This window comes from Erithacus rubecula (assembly GCF_903797595.1).
Source record: "Erithacus rubecula genome assembly, chromosome: 13".
In the NCBI taxonomy this organism is placed as follows: Eukaryota; Metazoa; Chordata; class Aves; order Passeriformes; family Muscicapidae; genus Erithacus; species Erithacus rubecula.
This window is the reverse complement of record NC_136665.1, coordinates 9,574,909-9,595,088: the sequence shown is the minus strand read 5'-3', so window position 1 is coordinate 9,595,088 and position 20,180 is coordinate 9,574,909. Positions and strand designations below refer to the sequence as shown.

The following is a 20,180-nucleotide window of genomic DNA, read 5'->3' as shown; positions in this document are numbered from 1 at the left end:
CTCTTTGTTTGCTGAAGCTTTAATTTGTGTCAGCATGTTCTGAGAGAACTGCTGGGATGCAGTAGGTGGCTTGCTGCTTATTGGCTCTTCAGAGAGCCTGTAGAAAGTCAGAGACCTTCCAATGGCCTTTGAACTGCTCAACTGTTGTTAGTATTAATTTTCTTAAAATATATTCATCCTTTAAAAGAAAACAAAGTGACTTTATGCTTGGAACATGTGAAATCTATTTCACAGGTACTGATTATCACTGCTTTGATTTTTCCCTTAGTATTAATTGCCCAAAATGAATTCAGACTTGGAGTATTTTGCAGCTACCACTTAAAAGTGGGCCCAGCTGATTACATTCTGTGGGCAGGCAAGTTTTGACCTAACAAGCCTGGATGGGACTCTTTTGATGCTGTCAGTATTATCTTCAAGTCATTTTACTATAAGGACCTTACTATTTCATTGAGTTAACGTGCTGTTTTCTCATTTTTGACTCTACTGTTAGGACAAGTGAAGGATTACATGAGGCATTCTGATTTCACCTGAAGTTTTTGGCTAATAGCAGACAATTTCTGGCCAACCTCTTCAGTGATGCCTGTGGTCATAGTTTATATCCTATTGTCCTTTGCATTGAAGTGATTTGTACAATATGTACTCTGACATTTCTGCTTCCCCAGCTGAGTTCCTCACTGCCCATATTCTTATTTACAGCATGCAGCCTCTTTGGGAGCCATGCTTTCCATTCCTGCACAGAATATTTTTGCTGGGATTGTAGCTCTGGCTTCCACCTCTCCTAGTTTCCCCTTGGCAGTGTTCTTTCTTTGCTGTTGTTGTTCTCAGTCCTGGGCCTGCCTGTGCTTGGGGTCCAAAGAGGGACAAGTAGTTAGGAGTGCAAGGAGTGGGAGATGGCTCCTGCCCAAACAGGACCTTGCACAGCAAGTCCACTGCTTTCTTTTTGGCATAGCATTTGCCAAACTTCCTGTCATTTTGTGCTCCAGGAGATGGGGGAGACAGGGAAGAGTAATTATTTTTTGCAAAGAAGGAATGCATCACTAGATTATATCTGGAAATGACTATTCTGCTTTTCATCTGTAGTCCAAGAATGTTTTGAAAAAATATGTTTAGGAATAAATCTGCTTTTTGAGAATCCATATGAAGGAAGAAATGACAAAAATATAGTAAATAACTTGTAAATTGGTGTTTAAAAGGGCAGTGAAAAAGACTGTGTGACTTTTTTAGTGGACTTTCTTCCCAGGTGACTAGGAGAGTAGTCACTGAAGTGACAGACAACTTAGCAGATAAACAGGTCATTTGCAAAGAAAAGCCAGATCACTTGGCTCTTATGTCATAAACATCTCCCCTCAAAGTTTTAGTTGTTTTTCCAGTTGCTGTTAATGAATTAAACCTTCCACTGCTGTGTGTGAAATAGATGTGTCCATGCCTCTGAATGATAATAGCAGTGGGCAGAGTTTTGTATTTTGGTTCTAGGAACTTGTGGAGATTCACCTTCATGTTGCACAGGTAGGTAAGCAAGGCACAGTAAAGGGAGCAATGTTTGTAGGTTTGAGCTGTGTGTTGTACTTACCCCTGCCAGCATCATGCAGAGCTGGGTTAGGATACCTATGAAAGGTCAAACCTTTCTCAGGCATACAAGGTAACAGAGGAAGCACATTTCACAACACATTGTGGTTTATGACTCTCTCTGACCTTTTTTTGCCCTGACCCAATGGTAACTGAGATTGACAGCTGGTACATTTAGGGACATTACAAACTAGCTGCTTTTTTTAAATTTGAAGAACCCTCTCACCAAATGAAGTGGCATCACCTTCCAGTTCTACTAATGGACTTCGACATCTTTGACCGCTTGAACCTGCACAAAGGAGGGACACAGCAATTAAAAATAAACAGTGACATTCTCAAATGCCCATGCTTGCTCTGATTGAGCCTGAGAGCACCAGCAGTGCATGGATTCCTTTATGCTTTGCCTATGTAAATTGCCATCTGGGGTTGATTATCTATATAGCAAAAAGAAAAATTATATATATGTGTTTGGCAAAAAGCTTTGACACAGCAAACAGTCCACTATCCGATTGAGTTAGTGCTCTTTGCTCCTTAGCACTTGAAATCCACCTTGAAGAGCATGAACCTAGGATTTCTGCAGCAAAAACATAGTGTTGGCAGAATTCTGAATGTCATTTCAGATTAATTCAGTGGTCTTTCAATCTCTATAGTCTTTGAGTTTATAAACTGCAGCAACTTGTGACACTTGTATTTCTGCTTTCTAAAAGTTACTGGAGTTTTAATAATAAGGTTTTTTTACAATTGAGTTTCACTTTTTTTTACTGATAGGTTTTTATTTTACTGATACCTAAAGTATATGTTGTTTAGAGATTTAGTTTAAGTGAGGATCAATGCCAAACTCCAGTGCTGCTGGATCTTTTTATGGCACATTTTAACCGAAAAAGGAAAGTGTTTTCTTTTCAGTGGGGGAAAGGTATTTTTTGCCTTCCTTATCCAGGTGAGAAGAATCATAGCAAAGGTCAAATCTGAATTGGGTGAGGAGGTAGAAAGAGATGTACACAGCTCATGGATCTGATTGCCTGGAAGTGTCCACTCAGCATTGCCTTACCTGTGATCAGGGCTGCAGGTATACAAGACCCAGAGCATGGATGTGGCAACCAGGTGTGAAGACCTTTGCTGGGACTCTATTTCAGGAATTGGAAGAAGTAGAAACTTTTGTCTTTGTTTTATAGTCAGGTTCCTGTCTGTCCTGTTTAATGAATTGCTGACAGATGCTCAAGCAAATTGATGCAAGCTGAGTGACTGGTGGAGGTTAATAATTGACTTGGAACCTCTGTAAAGTCCAGTTCTGCCATTTGTGCTGTATGTGTGTCAGAAGTTGTAAATATCTTGAATGCTGAGTATCTGTGTTCCTGCTGTATGGGTACATTCATGTTTTTCTCTAGGGGATCATATGGAGATTCTTGCTCTGTGCAGAATCTGAGTAACATATCTGATGTTGTATAGTAAAAAGTTGTTTCTTGTATAATAAATCTCATTAAAAGGAAAGAAAAATATTCTTACCAGCTCCAACCTTGACCATCTTGGAGGGTGGTGGTAGCCATTTGTCATTATTAGTGTGGAGCATCTCAGCCCCAAATGTTGCAAGCACATTTATGAAATGCTCCCCTTGTATTGGAGAGTAGTCATATAGATGGTTTCAGTACTCAGGTCAACTTTCAAAAGGTCATGTGAGACTTAGATATAAAACATGGGAGGGACTTGCTTCTGTTGATCTAGTCAAGTCTCCTAGTAATTGAGAGTGTTGGTTTGAACCAGTAGATTCTGTCTTGGCAAGAGCATATTGACTGTCAAGTTGTAGGGACTTTATGAACTTCAAAGAAGCATCATTTTGCATGATACTGAGATGCATCATGGCTTCATATACTTTCACCATATGAAAAGAGATGTTTTCTTCTAAGCTTTTATTTTGTAGGCTAGATAACCTTGGTCTGTGTTTTGGCAAATGTTCTGTAGCTTTTATGGCTAGTACAACAAAAAATTCTCCACTGTCTGATAGAATAACTCAAATAGTATTTGCAAGATTATTTCCTTCAAACCATTGCAGCTATTAAAATTGTAACAGAGAGATCTGTATTTGTCCATGCAAGTATTTCAGTCCATCTGATGTCCCAGGACCTCTGAGTAGTGAGCTTTAGTATGTACATACATGTAGTAAGAACCAATTGTAGTTTATTTAAGGACTTCTCACAGAGTTGCATGGTTAAGCCTTGTCAGAGGATGTTTAAATCTCAAAAAATGAGCTTGGATCAAACCCCAGTGAATTCAACCACAAAGGCATTTGTATGTGGACTTTCATGGTTCAATCTTGAAGAAGATTTTGTTTTTACCATTTTGAGCACTTTGAGCCTCCTAATTTGCCCCTTTCAAATGGCAGTGTTGACTGCTTCTATCACTGTGAGTACAGAGAGCCCTTGCTCCATATTCTGAGAGTGTGTCTGAAAACTGTTTCTGCATCTGTTTCTTCCTGTGCTGCTTGGGTTTTTCTTGCCCAATACTGATACAAACAGCCTTTCAAATGGTCCTCTGCTGGGAAGGGAGTTCTGCTTGCCTTGAACATTTTCTTTTCATTGCAATGCTGTGAAGAAGGGCAGTTTGGAGAATTGGGCTGGGGAAGAATCCCCTAAATGTAGCTGGTAAAATTGTGAAAAGTAGTTTATGGTGCATATTAAAAGATGTGGGTGCAAAAATGCAAGAGTCTTAAATCCTAAAGCAATAAATTAAGTGTATAAACATAATGTTATACAAGCAGTTTAATTCAGTACAAGAATTAACTTTATTTGCCTGCTGCTTCTAAAGCATGGGCTATGGTTTTTTGGAGATTTTCTTCTTTCCTAGAAAACATCAGCATGAATCCTACTGGTTTTGCATCTGCTGTGGCATTACTTAAAAGCAAAATATGCAGGATTTGGCTTATACTGGAAAGTACTCTGCTCTGAGCATTTAGGATATTATCAGTTGTTTTGGAAGAACAAAACTGCTCTGCACAGTTCTTTGTGGTTAAGTAAAGGATGAAAGATCTGATCCTGTGCCTGTGGAATGAAATTTAGATTTGGCAATAAAAACTTTTCAAGTCTTTTTGGCTTTATCTCTTAAAAGAATAAGAGTAGCAGATGCTGAGTTCTTTCTGAAGATCACTTCCCTCATTTTCAAGTATGGTTTTGTAACTTTTTACTGTGTGGTTTTTTTGGTTTTATTTTTTTATTTCTGTTTTAGTTCGCATTTTAAAAAAACCCAAACCAACACCAAGCCCTCAAAAAAAAGTCAACAAAACCTGAAGACTGCAAAGCACTAAATCCATTTTAAGTTTGTATTAAAAACCATGCAAAATTGTGGTCAACTTTAGACCTTTAAACTTACCAAAAAACCCTCAGGAATGAAAATGTGCAGCAAGAGATTTGTATGTTGCTATTCATTCACTACCTGTTACCGAAGTACTGTGTTTAGTTCAAATCACTTGCAATTTTTTATTGAGTATCATGCATTAAAGTGAAGGAGCAAGATAAAGGACTTTGTGCATTAAGGTTTGTTTTACTCAGAACCAGGGATAATATGTAATAGAAAGGGGTTTTGATGTACGTTGTGGGGCTTTTAATTTTTTCTACTTGGTCCGAGCGAAGGGAAGGAAGCCAGGGGAGAGCAGCCAACCTGAACAGTGCTAATCCAAACCATACACTGTATTTTTGGAGCTTGTGTGTCTAATGTGATCTCTGTAGGCAGAAAAGTGACCTAGTCAGTGCTGGCCAATTAACTCTTCAAATACTGGAATTCATGTGCAGCCTTTCTTGGAGGTCTAGGTGTACCCTGTGCTCCTTCCCAGACAAAGACAGTTGGGGTACAAGATTGGGTCATTCTTCTCATCCATTAGAAGGCAAAGCATATGAGTTTCTTCCAACAGTGAATCTGAAAAGGAAGAGATTTGTAACTTCTCTGTTGCTTCTATTTAAATCATCTTGAAATGACTGTTGGGATCAAAGCTCTGCCTGGACGTGCAGCATTGCTGGAAACTATTGCTCCCCAAGGTAGACTTAACTTCTGCAGCATTTCCATGGCACTGCTTGCTTGTGCAGGGTTATCTGCAATGCTGACTGGTAGTGGTTAATGCATGAGATTAATTTGGAGTGTGTAATTTGTGCCATTGCCATGCAGGTAATTTTTCCTTAATAGTTAGCTCGTGCAGAGTGCTGTTACTTTCTAAGAAGTGGTGCACTCTTCAGTGGTGTTTAAAGTGAAAAAATAATGCAAGATGATCTCGACTCTAAGTAGAAGAAAATACTGTGTGATATGAATATCATACTTTTATTTGATATGATGACAAATTTTCTTAGATAAGATACATTTTCTTCTGTCGAGATTTCAGTAAACATTTTGTCCCATGAGAACTGTTAGAAAAGCTAAAGAAAGTTGACAGAATTACAGGGTGGGAAAGAAAGTGAGCTGAAGAAGAAGGAACCATTGTACTGACAGGATCATGATCCAGAGTTGTTCAGAGGTTGGTCTTGGCACTGGAGTGTGACAGTTCCCCTGGTGGCCACATGTGCTGCCCCATGTAGGCAGGTGTTCTCCCCACTCATTTGCCATGTCAGCGTCCCCTTCAGACTCCTGGAGTCTGCTGGCTGCTGTGATGTCCATGTAAAGTCTCTAGTACTCAGTATTCTGTAGCTCTTTTGGAATTACCAACATACTGAGTTGTAGGATCTGATGGTAAAGCCTTCAAATCCCCGTGCACAAGTGTGCCACAAATGGAGAAATGGATCATGCTCTTGTGCACTACATGAGTGAACAGTTTAGAGCTCTAGTGTAGCACCACATGAGGATAAACAAATATGCAGATTTGTTACTCCAAAATGAGGTAGAAAACTAAACATCTAATGAGCTGTTAAGATTGTTCCTCACATCTAGATTCTTTAATGTCTCAACTTCCTTTTCTGCTCGCTCTTTTTCTCCTGCCTGTCCTTTTTTGTCCATTTCTAGCTTCCTTTCAAGCCTTAGAGTTTGCTCTTCAAAGTGATTGGTCTTTTCTACTTATACCATAATTTGAAGAAACTTTTTTCTTCTTGCATTTTCTCATCTGCTGTTGCAATTTTGTGCTGTGACTGGGATGCAGCTGAACAAAAAGGCACAAGTTATCCTGGGACTTAGTAGGTAACGTCTTTCCTGTTGAACCGTTGCAGCTCCAGGGATCAAGTGTTGTGTTCTTGGCTTTGTGTACCTGGGGTTCAAGATCAGTCTGAAACTAAGTTAATGAACATTGCTGTAGTAATCACAAGTTTCATCCAAATACATTTTTGTTTAACTTTATGGTAACTCCTTAAAGCGAAGGAGGCTGGATTGTGTTTGAATAATTTATTTGCTTAAGCATTGCTGCTGCCAGGTCATTAACTTTATTTTTATTTCTTTTAATTTATCAGGTAGAATTATTCTCAATGCAGTTTAATTGAAAGCAGACCCACGTGCATGTACACAAACCATTTGAGCAGGAATCTTAGTGGGATGCTTGAATAGTAATTGGGAAGGTAACCTCCTGTATGGTACACACAGCCTTCACATGGCACTGCTGCTGGGAAAGTAACCATATTAGAAGGCTTAGTTAGAGTAGGGAGGACTTCTCCTGTTTTAAATATTCAAATTCAAGTGCTGGAGGCTTTGGCAAAATTTCAAATAACCAGAATGAAGGAAGGGAATGTCACTCTTCTTCCTTGGTCATCCATACAGAGTGCAATTCCTCATTTGGTGAAGCTCTTGGAAACAGAGCAGCTCAGCAATGCCACATTAATGATGCTATGGTCCATATATTGTTCTGCTCAGTTCTGGCCACTGGCAAAGAAATTTGTACATTGAAAACATTGCTCGACCAATGCTGCTGGAAACAAATATGACCCAGACCCAAGAAAATGGATTAGTATATAAGTGCTCAGAAATCTGTATTTTTACTCTGTTACCAGAGTACTTTTTTGAAGTATTGCTATATCACCATAGGAAGTCCTCTGGATTTCATGCCTTGTACTGTGTGTTTCTGAGCGGGCTTCACTTAGAGAACTCTCTACGTTTTATTCTTTGATAATGAAGTGAAAATTATGTCAGAATTTACTTCGCCCTTTAAATGTTTATTCAGCTCATCACCTGAAGCTGTCATCATATGCCTGTGACAATAGCATGTATTGTTGAAACGAAATGTGAGATGCATCTTTTCACTAAAATATTCCCATCAGTTCATGTTACAATAGCTGGTGCAGCTTGAATTGGAAAAGTTGATACTAGAGAGAGCCAATATTTGTAGTATCAGCTGGAATGATATAATTAGTTTAGCTGCCCAGATAATACTGTGATGAACATGATACCAATGCCTAGATACAGATTTCCATTTGCAGCTGTCTGAAATGAAAGCAACAAACTCTCAGGCTCTTCATGGGAGTAAAGATTAGCTTCAAAACATATGACATAAAATTGGCTTCTCTTTCTTTCTCCTCTAATGAATAAATAATCAAGAATAAACAGTTCACACTTATTAGAAATAACAAGGAAAGCTCAAATAGCCTTTTAAAGAGTCTCTGTAGCTAATAAATTTTTAAATTGTGGACTTAAAAATTGTCAGGTCATTGTGAAAGATTTAGTAGTCAAGCTGTTCCTTTCTAAGCAACGTGTATTTAAGATATATTCTCTCAATATATGTGTATAAGGTATGTAATAGGTTCTGCAGAAGAATGGCAGAGGTGGCCTTAATCCTTCTGCAGTTTAGGTGGCAGAAATCAGCCATGAGAACAGATTAACTTGTGGAAATAAATAACCCTGGTGTATATATACAGCTGTCAAGGTGTTTTTGTCAACCAAAAGGGGATAGAATGGAGAACAAGTCAGAAATTGTTTGTCGTGTAAGTTTTGTATGGGGCTTCAGAATGTCTTTGGAATTTTTTCTGTTCTTTCTTGATACTCCTTATTTGTTTTTGTTTTCTTAAATTCAATTAATGTGTTGTAATTGATTTTTCTTAATATTAATTATATAATGAATTTCAATAGACTATTATGCTAAGCATTCCTGGAGGAGGTTTTTGTCTGATGTGCAATACCTAGTATATAGGACTGCAAGAAGTTAAATGGCAGCTTAAGAAAAAAAATATGTACTGTTATGAATCAGTTCATTTTTGAAATATGAAATTATTCATGAGGTATTTTCCTGCCTGGCTGGGGATATCAATCCTACTTGTGGAGATTAGCTGACAACAGTTAAAAGTCTTGAGGGAGTGAGGAATATGCAGGTATAACATAAACACTCAAAATGAAACCACAGGAAAAAGGGAAGCTTCAAAGTATGTATTTTTACTAAAAGATTGGAATAAATACTCAATACAACTAAAATACATGTCCAGTTTGGCCTTCAGCCAGCACAGAGCAACATCAGTTGGTTTTGTCTAAATGCAAGTCTTTGTAAAATAAATTAAAATATTATGGTAAAACCTACTGTGAATTATTTTGCATTTGGTTTTAGGAGAGAGTTGGAGTCAAGTGGTGATTGAACAGGAATAATTGTTTTGTACAACATGTGTTTCTGTTTCAAATATTCCTTTTTTGTTGTTGACATGATGTTCTTGTTTTGGGAAAAGCAGTAGTGTGTACAAAGTGTATTAAGGTGGCAAGACCCTCATGTTGATGCTTTTTACCAGTCTTGTCAAGGGCTGCTCAGTTTGGCCTCTAGAGAGGTTATTAGAGATCTTCACCCCAGGGTAGTTTGTTTTTTTTAATCTCTTATGGGTGGAGGTGGAGAAAGTTCTCCAACACAAGGAAAACAGAGCAAGGCCCCAACTTGTTCTGAGCCCTCTGGTGAGTCTGAGATGTTACACAAGATTGAAGTTCAACATAATTTATTCTGGTGTGTTAAGATTTTTTGGGCATGTATTTCCCTAAATAGTAGGAAAATGGTGGAAAATTCCTGGGTTAGTAGAAATCTCAGTGTCTGCTTTTCTTGTTTGCAGAAAGCACTAACAGATTAGTCAAAAGTTCTAAAATACAGTACAATTGTGGTCAAACACTCTTGTAGTACAAAATTTTTTTTTCAGGTATTTTCCTTTTACTTGTCCTTGCTTTGTTTTAATCTTCACTTTTCCTCCCTGCTCATCCTTTTTGTGGAGTTTGTTGCATTTCCATTTTTAAATCCACTTTCCAGAGGTATGGTCTGTGTGGGTAGCACATCCCTGGTTGTCAGAGCTGAGATCAGAGACTCTGACTGTGCTTCTGGAGAGGTCCCTGGAGATTTTAAAATCTTTGTGGCAGGGGGGAGTTTTTTTGAACTTGAGGGAAGGCAATTGTGGCTTCAGTAGCCTCTACTTCTGTAAAATGTGTATTCTGGACTGATTTGGGGGATTACTGGAAACATTGAGGTGGTTTTTCTTAGTTTTTAAAGGGATAGTTTTGGCAGGAAATTAAGCAGTATTTTTGGAAAATGACAGTAATTCTCTAGGAAAAGCACACAAATAATGCAAAGGTAAGGCTTCTGTTCACTTGGTTTGTGGGGTTTTGTGGTGTTTGGTTTTCTTTTTTGTTTGTGGATTTTTATTTTTTTTAATTTTCAGGAGGACAGGGGTTTGGGGGTTTATTTTGTTTTGCTTATTAAAATAAGGGTGGTTCTAATTCTTGTCTGAGTGTTTCATATGTTCAGTATTGGCATGATGCTCTGAAGGTGCATTATGGAGAGAGAGATAGGCAAAGAAGTTTTTACATCAGATTTAAATGGAGCAGGAGAGAAAGAAAAGCTCAGACATAGTTTTCTGGTTAGAATGTGACTCACAAGAAAGACTTAGTCCATCTGACACACACATTACAAACAGTTGTAAAAACATGCCTTTAGATATCCAGAATGAGGAGTGGGCTGAGTTAATGTTATTCTGAATCCATAACCTTCACGTTTTCTGGCACAGTGAGTGTAATGCTGCAAGTCAAACATTGTATTCCTGCTTTTGCTTTTACATTACTTTGTTGTCCCTGATGGACAATGTCCCTTCTGATCAGCTCAGAAGTGGAGTTTTAATCCTGCCTTTCATATTTTCTGTGTCATCTAGTGATGCTGACACCAGGGCTTTTTATTTGAGTCAGGATTTAGATACACCAAGGCAGAAAACTCATTGATGTGATTTAAATTTTTATATTTATGTGAATTGCTTTAGAGTACATGCTGAATTTCTTGCTGTTTTCCTACATATGAAGAATCAAATTTTCAGGTTAGATTTATGTTTAAATGTGATTATATTTTAAGTTTTCATTAACGTCTCCCTCAATCTCAGTTCTGTGGTGATAATTTTCCCCAGTGTATTTGCATAAATATAGTTTTAAACCTATTGGAGCCATACCTGTATCTGAGCATGGCCATGTAGAAATGAGTCTTGTATCTTCCTAATGTTTTGTAGGCCATTAACATTAATTGGTAATCTTTGTTCAGAATTTGGACTCCTGTGTTTTAAGTTTTTTAAATAGCGGATTAATTAGATTCAGACTTGGATCTGAAGGAGGCATTATAAACATTTAATAGTTTGAAAAGAAACTACAGTACCTGTGGCATGTGCTATATGTAAGAGGTGTTCTTATATTTTCATTTCAGAGGAGCATTTTTTTCCTAAAAAGCTATGAAAATTAGCCTTTTTTGTGACTGAACTTTTGGGTCTGTTTCAGATTCTGTTTAATCTTAGCTTTAGCAAAGTTAAGATTTCATTCCATGTTTAAATCCCCTTACCAACATAATTTATTCCATCTACTGTTTTTTACCTGTGTTTTTAAGTCAGCTACTAAGACTCCAATAGGTTGATATAGAAACACAGAACAGCAGGTGAAAAGAAAAATCATCTCCATATGCAATTACAACAAATGGTATTTGATTTGAGAGGCTGAATGTATCTCTTAAAGTGATAGTAAGTAACAGGAAAGTTTCAGGGTGCACAGAGGTATCACAGCAAGGCTTGAAAGTTGAGTGTGTTGGGTTTTTTGTTTTTTGTGGGGGGTGGTCATAAGTGTGGTTGTTAGTTTCTTCTGATACAGATACTGAAAGTTCAAGTGACAAAGGAAAACAAATTCCCAGAGATGCCGATTATCCCAGTTACCACTCAAATAATTTGCAGCCACAAGAGCTTAGTGTTAATATGAAGCAGACTGCTGTGATTTAGTGATGGATTTAGTTGTTTAATTGTGAAATAGGCCAATGAAGTATCATAAATGTGTTTTGTTTTGGGATTAAGACTTTCCACCTGTTGCATTTAAAGAGTGTATTAGATGCATTTCTCATATGCAATTTTTCATGTGGCAGTTCTACCTAGATTGAGTTTGTAGTGCTCTGATAATGATCAGAATTCTGCAATAATGAAAAATAAATCAGAGTTGGAAGAGGCAAATATGTATACTTTTGAACCTGCAGGGTTATATTTTATCTTTTTCTATTTGTTCATAAATAAAACAAGCTTTAGTTTCTTTGAAGCAGACATCCCTTTGCAAAGGGGAGAAGCTGAAACCAGCACAGGCAGGTGTTGAGCAAATGTCTCCAATGAGTTCTCACAAGGGCTGTGTTATAGATTTTTGAGTCTTTTTATTAGTCTGCTCAGAATCTCACTTCTCAGTTTTGTACTTAATTGCTGGGTGATTCTGTGGCATGAACATCCAGATGTCCACCTGTTGTTTAAATCTGATCCCAGCCAGTCTCCCAAGCAAGACTTGTTTACCTCTTGTACGTCCAAGGCTCACTCAGGTACCTTCTCCTCAGAGCTGGAATGCTGTTGCTTCAAGGTAATTTTAACTGACAAATTTACAAGACCACACACTTGGGGTATTTAGTTGTACCTTTTGAACCACACTGACAAAAATGTAGGTGATTTACATGTTCCAAAAACATGAACATTTTCAACCTCGTCAATTATTTTTAATATTAAAAGTCAGCAGATGGAGCCAAAGGCTTGTAGAAAAATGACTTGTGCTGAATGAATATTAAACCACAAAGCCCACTAAGTTTAACTAATAATGTTTCTACTAAAATTTATAACAGCAAAGCTATTTATTTGCTGCTAAACCTATTTATTTGCTGCTAAACCTCACATTAGCATCCCTTTTTCATTGCCTTGTGTCTGTGCAGAGTAAGAACTCATCCCTTCATGTACCAGGAGTCTAACAAGACTACAAACAGTGAAGTTTGAGTGGGAAGCTGATTTTCTTTGTAGATTTACATCTGTGCAATGTTTTCTGCAGCAGCATTCACTACTTCACCTGAAAAATGGTGTTATATTTTGTCAATATTTTTCTTTCTCCTGTGAGTGTGGTAACTGGAATCCACTACTGAGGGTTAGACTGGAATTCATTGCAATCTTGTTTCTATTGTTGCATGGTTGGTAAGGTGCTGGGGTTTCATGTTTTTCTTCTGAAACGACTGAAATAAGACTTTGCCTTAGATAACTTGTCAGACTTCATATCCTAATAGGCTAACCCTATGCTTTTTGTTAAATATTAGCATCCTTTGGGGATTTAAATAATATTTGAGTAAAAATAAGGGATGGGATGTTTTCTAAACAATGTGTGCAATTTATCCCATTTTTATAAATTAAAAAAAAACCCAAAGGCAATGTGGTACCCAGCTTTTGTAGGAAAAGGGAGAAAAAACTATCATAGTTTAAAAATATGATATCCAAAGGGGATGCAAAAAATTATGATGGCTCAACAGAGAATATGTCAATTGATACAGTGATGTTTTGCCTTCTAAGAAAGACAGAAAAATGAAATTGTTAAGTGACTATAGACAGCTGTTTTGTCGAACTCTATGTAAAAACTTTTCTCCTCTAAATCTAATTTTCTGAAGGAGTATGAAATGTATATATGTTATATATAATCTAGAACCAATGGGATATAAATGTATGCTTAAATATTGCATGTATATTTTTTCTCATTTTTGTTTTACTGATTCTTGAATCTGTCTCTTCAGTGTGAAACAAGGATCTCTTTAGAGAGACTTGAGAAACTTGGCTTAGTGGCCAAGTTAAAAGCTTTTCTTATTTTTCTGTTTATCTTTGGCCTCATCTCTGTTTAAATTATCTTTCCTGCACTCCTGCTGTTGAAAGACAGTGATAAAACTTCCACCAGTTGTACCAACTTGCTGACTTAATTTCCTCTAATGAACATTGGCTGTAGCAGCAAGAGTCTCTAATACTTTTTTTTGAGACGTTTTCTTTCGAGTGATGCAGTCGGTTTTTAGTTTCAGATTCATTCAGGACTTAGTCATAGGCTTTTCTATTAGACATTTTGCTTCCAGAATGTGCCCAGTCACTTCCAATTAAATTATATTTTCAAGCCCTTTGCCTTGTGTTAGAAAAGTCATACAGGACTGGGATGGTGCATCCCAAATTAAACCTTTGTGCAGTCTGCAGGTAACTGAACGTTGCAGTCTCACTGTGATGTGAGTTTCTTCTGTGTTTGTGTTTACTGTAGATGAACATTAATGCAACTTTTAACAGAGAAAATAAACTGATAACATAGGAAGGCACTGTGCTTTTTGCTATACTGGAGCTATGAGAGCTAGTGACTATGATGAAAAAATCTGATGAAACTTTTAAAAATATATTGCAATCCCCCTGCCCCAAACCCCACCAAAAAGAAAATCCAAACAGCCAACCCTAACTATCTAATTTCTAATAATGAAAAATGTTTGCATTCCTGGATAGGCTAGATAACCTTCTTTGGATTGGATTCAGTCATCTCATAGAATTTTTTGTGGCTTGGACACTTTGGATTACATGTAATTTCAACTTGAATTTAAAAAGAAAAGGTTCTAGCCTTCAGGACTTGGGAGTGACAGTTGCAGTTTTCCAGTCTTGAGTGCAGGCAGAGCAGTCATATGTGAAATCTTCTCACAGTCCTGGAATGTTAATTTTGAAGCTGAATTTGTGACACTTTGAAATGCCATTGGCAATTTTAGTGAAGGTTGTCTTAGCAGGTGTGATTGGGCACTGCAGTCCTGAGACCCAAGGACAAGTAGTGACAGATTCTGTGAAGAAATTGAGCAAAAGAGAGAGACAGAAAAAAACAAAAAGGAAAAAAGGTTTTTGGTGTGCTGCAATGCCACTTAAAGAATTGCTCTTTACTCTGTGAAATACCTTTATGTGTCAACAGCTACTTTTCTTTCATGGGTTTCAAACTGCCCCTGTTACTTTTACCAAGCTTCTGTCCTTGTTGATTTGCTGTCAGGTGCTCTTGCTGATGGCTCTGAAACTGTCTCCTCTATTAAATATGCATATTGCAACCCCAGTGAGCCTATTTTTAAGGTTCCCTCATGGACCACATCGAGATTCTTTTTTAAAGACCCATAATAGATTAAAACTGTTTATAAATTGATAGCTGTTTATCATGTCTTTCTCCTGACTGATGACTGTTTCCTTATCATTGATGTATAATTGCCCAGAACAGATATTTCTCAGAAAATATTCTGATAGAGTATGTTCTCAAACAAATCAATCAATAAAAACACCCACAAAAGCAAAATAGGATTTTATTCATAGCTTATAGTGAATATTTTGGTAAACTTTGTATTAGCCAAGAATATCCTGTTGTGCATTCACTGAACCTCAGTGGTACTTGCACACCTCTGCCTGATGGGCTGGTTCCCTTCCCTGAGTTGCAGTGGATTTCCCATGTTTGTTACAGGTGTCTGTGGTACTTGATACTGGAAAATGAGGCTGCTTATTTTAAATAAGAAAGGGATTTTCATAGGTACTCAGAAATACTAAAATATGCTGATGATAATTGTAATTTCTTTGGATCTTGATGCACGTTTTAAAAATCACATCAGTAAGACTGGCAGTAAGAAATGCCTGTGTGCAAAATGCAGAAATATTTATTCACCTGATGACAGTTGAAAGGTTTAGGCAAATAGAAAGATAATAGAAGATCAGAAGTGTTTAGAAGATAATAGTTTGTACTTCTATCATTTGAATACAGCTCCTGTCTGTCATTGTCAGAATACAGTAGGTGTGCTTGCAGCATGTATTGGGAATTGCTTCTTTTATAGTCAAATGTAGGGTTTTTCACATTGGACAGCTCTTGCACTGCAGCTAACAAATCCTTGAGAGGCAGAGAAGTCACAACTCTCCGTCTGTTGTAAAATGCTTGTTGTATCAGAGGTGAGGGCCCTTTTCATGAGTTAATCAAAAAGACCTATGCAAACAAGCAGGAGGATTTTTTCTTTGGTCAGTCACTACAGTTACAGAGCCTGACATTGTTAGTGAACCTTCGTGATCTCATAGGCTACTGCAAACTCTTGTGCACCAGAACCCTCTTAATAAAAACGTGAGGCACTGCATACACAAATTCATAGCAGCTGTCACAGCTGGGTTGTGCTGAAGTTTGGTCAAGACCCTTTGAACTTTTTATTTCACACTAATCCCATTTAGTGTGATCAATATACGGACCTCCAGCTCCTAGGTCTGTTAATTGGGTGTCAAGTGTTGGGTTGGCCTGTGTCAGGCTGTAAAATACAAACACAGAAGAGACTATCAGTAGGGAAGTTAAGTGTTTATTGTCTGAATGTATAAGAGTGAAAAGTTGCCTTCCTAGCCTGAGATGTCCTTAGGGATCCGAAGGATCTTTTGTTCCTCTCAGTAAGGTAACTGTATAGTTAAATATGCATTTAACCACAAATAGTAATGCAGTTGAGGACTGCAGAATAATGTAAAATATATAGTTCTGCTAATAATTTGATGCTGAAATACCTCTTTGTCTACCTACCCTCCTGCCTTTTTCCCTGATAATAAATATACTTAATTGCTCTTGTAGCTATTTGTGTTGAGTTGCTTTAAGACGGGAGCCCTTTCTTGTTTTGCACGTGTATGTCTAAAATGAAGTTTTTTTCTAAGACTTACCAATATTTATTTTAACTTGTGCTTTGTAGCATTCAAGGAATGGACAGGATAACTTGGATCTTCATTTCCCCATCTCAGAGAATCTCGGGAGGTTTTTTAACTCCCCCATCTTTAGTTCTCTATCATTCAGAGAAGGGTAAATATGTAGAATGATATTTCAACTTTCATACGTTTTTAGGTTCTTTTATTTCAGTCTTTCAGTGACAGAAAGGACTGGGGAGTTGTGAGTAGTTTGTTTCATCTCCTTTGAAGAAAATCTAAAATTTATAATCCCAGATCAGACCTTTCCTATAACTCATTCAACTCATCCTGTTAACTGTTTTAATATATGGCACCGCTATTTCATTAAACAACATCCAGGAATAATTAGTTCAGCAATGATGCCTCGGAACAAAAGCCCTTGATTTCGTTTAACTTTATAAGTTGGTCTCTTTTGATCTGCAAGAACACATCTGGGGCCTTTAAGAAAGCAGAAAGAAAAATATTAAATGTTTAGTAAGGCTGTTGGTGAAGGTTTCAAAGCACAGTAACCCTTTGGTACCATGACGTAGCTCAGAAGCAAAAAAGTGTGAATTTCTTGTTTCATAAGCTATCACATGGCACCTCTATATAGTAAATGCAGTTTTTGTTACCTGACGACGACTACATTTTGCCATTATTTCCAGGTTCAGAAGAGGGAGTACCTTCATTCTTTCCCCATTTTTTTTTTCATTTTCTGACCTTTTACCTGCATTTTTCCTTGGCTGAATTAGAATGAAGTAATCAGAATCGTTACTGTAAACCTGACATTTTTTTATCAGGTATCTTTGCATTAGAATTTATTTTTGCTGCATGAAACTTTTCACTGTACTGCTTTGTTCCTTTAATAGCTTACTATATTTTGCCAAGGTGGTAGGGATAAATTCATTTGTTCTTCACTTTAGACTTAGCTGCTTAGATTTTACAAATATCCTAAGGACTTGCAAAAGTGTAGAGGATATAAATTTACTCGTCTAATCTTAATCACTGTTACTGACTTGTAATAGAAAATTGCTTACCAGTTGAACTCTTTAAAATTTGCCACTAAAAAAATCCCGCCTCGAGGGAAAGATATAAAGATTTTGTATGCCAATTGTTTTTTATTTTGTAAACTAAAAAGTATTTTGAGAAATACTTGTCTGATCATAATTAATTCCTTTTTCTTTTCTTCTCCTAGCAGAGGTAGCCTTTGTTTTGGTTGTAATTAGTAGAAGGAATTCAGCAGGAGTAGCACCGTATCATTTGATTTGTACTGTTGTGCGTGTTGTCTTTGCTTGTTTGCTGCACTGCACCCAGTGCTGCTGTATTTATATTCCAAGTGTTTCCTAGAAAATGTACAAATCATCACGAGCAATGTTAACGTTTGCTGTAGTTAATGAAGACTACCAGATCTCTCAGTAATTATTCATCACCTTTGTTTCATTTTGTATAAATCATGTTTTCTATTAACAAGCTTCTTTTAGAGAAAGGACAGGAGAACTTTGTTCATGAGCAAGAAATGAGAAAAACAACTTCTTTCTTATTTCTCCCCTTGTCCATTCAAAATAGAAGTGAAAAGAGTTGAAAATATTATTTTTCATTACAAGTTTTATTTTTAAATGCAACTTTATGTTCACTCTGTTTGTTTTCCTTAGTGAGCCTTTAACTCTAAGGTTGTGACCCAAAAATGACCTTCTTTTCCACTCTCAATTGCTTTTGAACTACTCCAATAAGTAAAAAGAAATAACCCAACAGAAGGGTAACCAGATCACTGCTACCACACCAAGGAAACAGGCAGGCTTTAGGATGCTCCTCTTTAATCTCTCTATCCACAGAGCCTTCATTTTAATTTGCAAAATTGAACCCAGATCGAGAGCAGTAAAGCCTGAATACAGTAAATATTCATGCCTCAGTGATCTAGAGTGGCTCCATTACATTTCAGAGATTGGGAGAATTACCTTTTGGATTATGTATATTCATGGGCTGATTTTTATTTGAGATATAATATTACTCACATTGGGCTACATGTCGCATATTCTGTCAAAACCAGCCTTCTCACAAAGCTCCAAATGTTCCTTACACGTAAAAGTTTTACTTCTTCTCCCTATAGTTTCCTCCCTTTTATGCTTTTCAAAGAGTGGTAGTAAACAAATTTCTTTTAAAGAAGAAGGGGGGAAAAAAAGCAAGTAGAAATTCTATAAAACCTTCAACCCTGTGTTTACTGTGATATATTTTTTTGTATGTGACTTTGAAGTCTTCAGATAAAAGTATTATTATTGTTCTAAACCTAAATCTATTTGGAAAAAATAATTCAGTTTGTTCTGTTGGAAGAAGAAAATTCCAGACAGCCCTTTTTAACCTATAATTTTGCATTGGTTTTGACTTCTTTTTTTTTCTTTGAAAAATGTTTTATTGAAATATTTTTGATAAGTTGTAGAAATTTCAATTGGAATGTAAATGTTAAACTGCTTCTGTGTCATAGTTTTACTATAGATCTGACATTCTCTGCATAGATATTTGCTACCTCAACTCACTATGCTTTTAAAATGCATAATTTGTCATCTGTAGTGATAGGTGGCACAAGCAGTGCCACTTAATTTAGGATACTTGACATCTTAATATTCCTTTTTGGTTACAAAAAGGACCCCAAACCCTGGGATATTTTAGTCATTTTGAGATGAAAGGATTATGGTAGGTGTCTGCCTTCTGCAGATCCAGGGAGTGCAGGGATCTATTCCCTCCCCACCAGATATTTGATGTGCATGGCTGTTAAACTCTTTTGGCCAGAGGACTAAAATGGAAGGTGGTCCTCTCCTGTGTGAAAAAAATCACCCAAATCTGGAAGAGGCAAAGCAGATAGAAAATAGAAGTGCAGTGGGGCTTGGCAGAAGGGAGGGTGGGATAAGGAGTGTGTTAAGAACTTGTGTTACTGAGAAATGCTGCAAGGTGCTGGAGCAGCCTGATTGTTTCTGGGGCAGAACACAGAGACAGGAGGAGTCATGACTCGAGTGAGGTTTGGGCAGCATCTCCCACAACATTCTCATGTGGCAGCTGGGGAGGGATGGGATGGATTTGGGGGGGTTGGTGTGAGTTAAAAGGTGCCCAAAATGGTTAAGTCTATTGGAAACTTTGCTGTGGATGAGGAAAATTGCTATAAAATTATAATAATTTTAAAAATTAGCCTTTTCCTCTTAAAAAGTGGACATTGGGGTTTTTTTTCTTTGAGAATTTGGATTGTGGCAAATTATTCAGTTGGGTTTATTGCAGTGAGGCATAGTGCTATGTTATATCACAAGGGTGACAAGATTACTGGAATTACCAAATAAATACTCCAGTAAGATATCCTATATGTAATAAAGTGGGAATTTGATGGTTTACAGTGAATAATGAATTCTGGGCAGTTCAGTCATGAGAGGTAAATAGAGGACTGTTTTTTTTATTCAGTGAGATTTGTTCAGCCTGTACATGGGATAGATTAGGTTCTGTTGAAAAATGTATAACTTAATGTATTTAAATGCTAGAGGAGACTGCTTAAGCACAAAGGTGACTTCGCAGTTTACCTGCAAAATCTTAATCTTTTTATTTGGGGCTGTCTGCATGAATATAGCATATATGTAATACAAATTAAAATTATGGTATTGAAGTGCAGTAATATGAGTAAGGTCATTGACCTGCTTCTTTATTTACTGGGTGCATAGTCATATTTTAGATGCTGGGAAAGGAAATACCCCAAATGGATTTTAG

The 20,180-nt window shown here is 37.1% G+C and overlaps 1 protein-coding gene across 1 annotated transcript in view; it reads left to right on the top strand.

Annotated features, from left to right (window-relative positions):
• The window catches only part of EEFSEC (eukaryotic elongation factor, selenocysteine-tRNA specific), a 120,253-nt gene that overhangs the window by 36,039 nt on the left and 64,034 nt on the right, over positions 1–20,180 (top strand). The gene's annotated exons all lie outside the window — the stretch shown is intronic.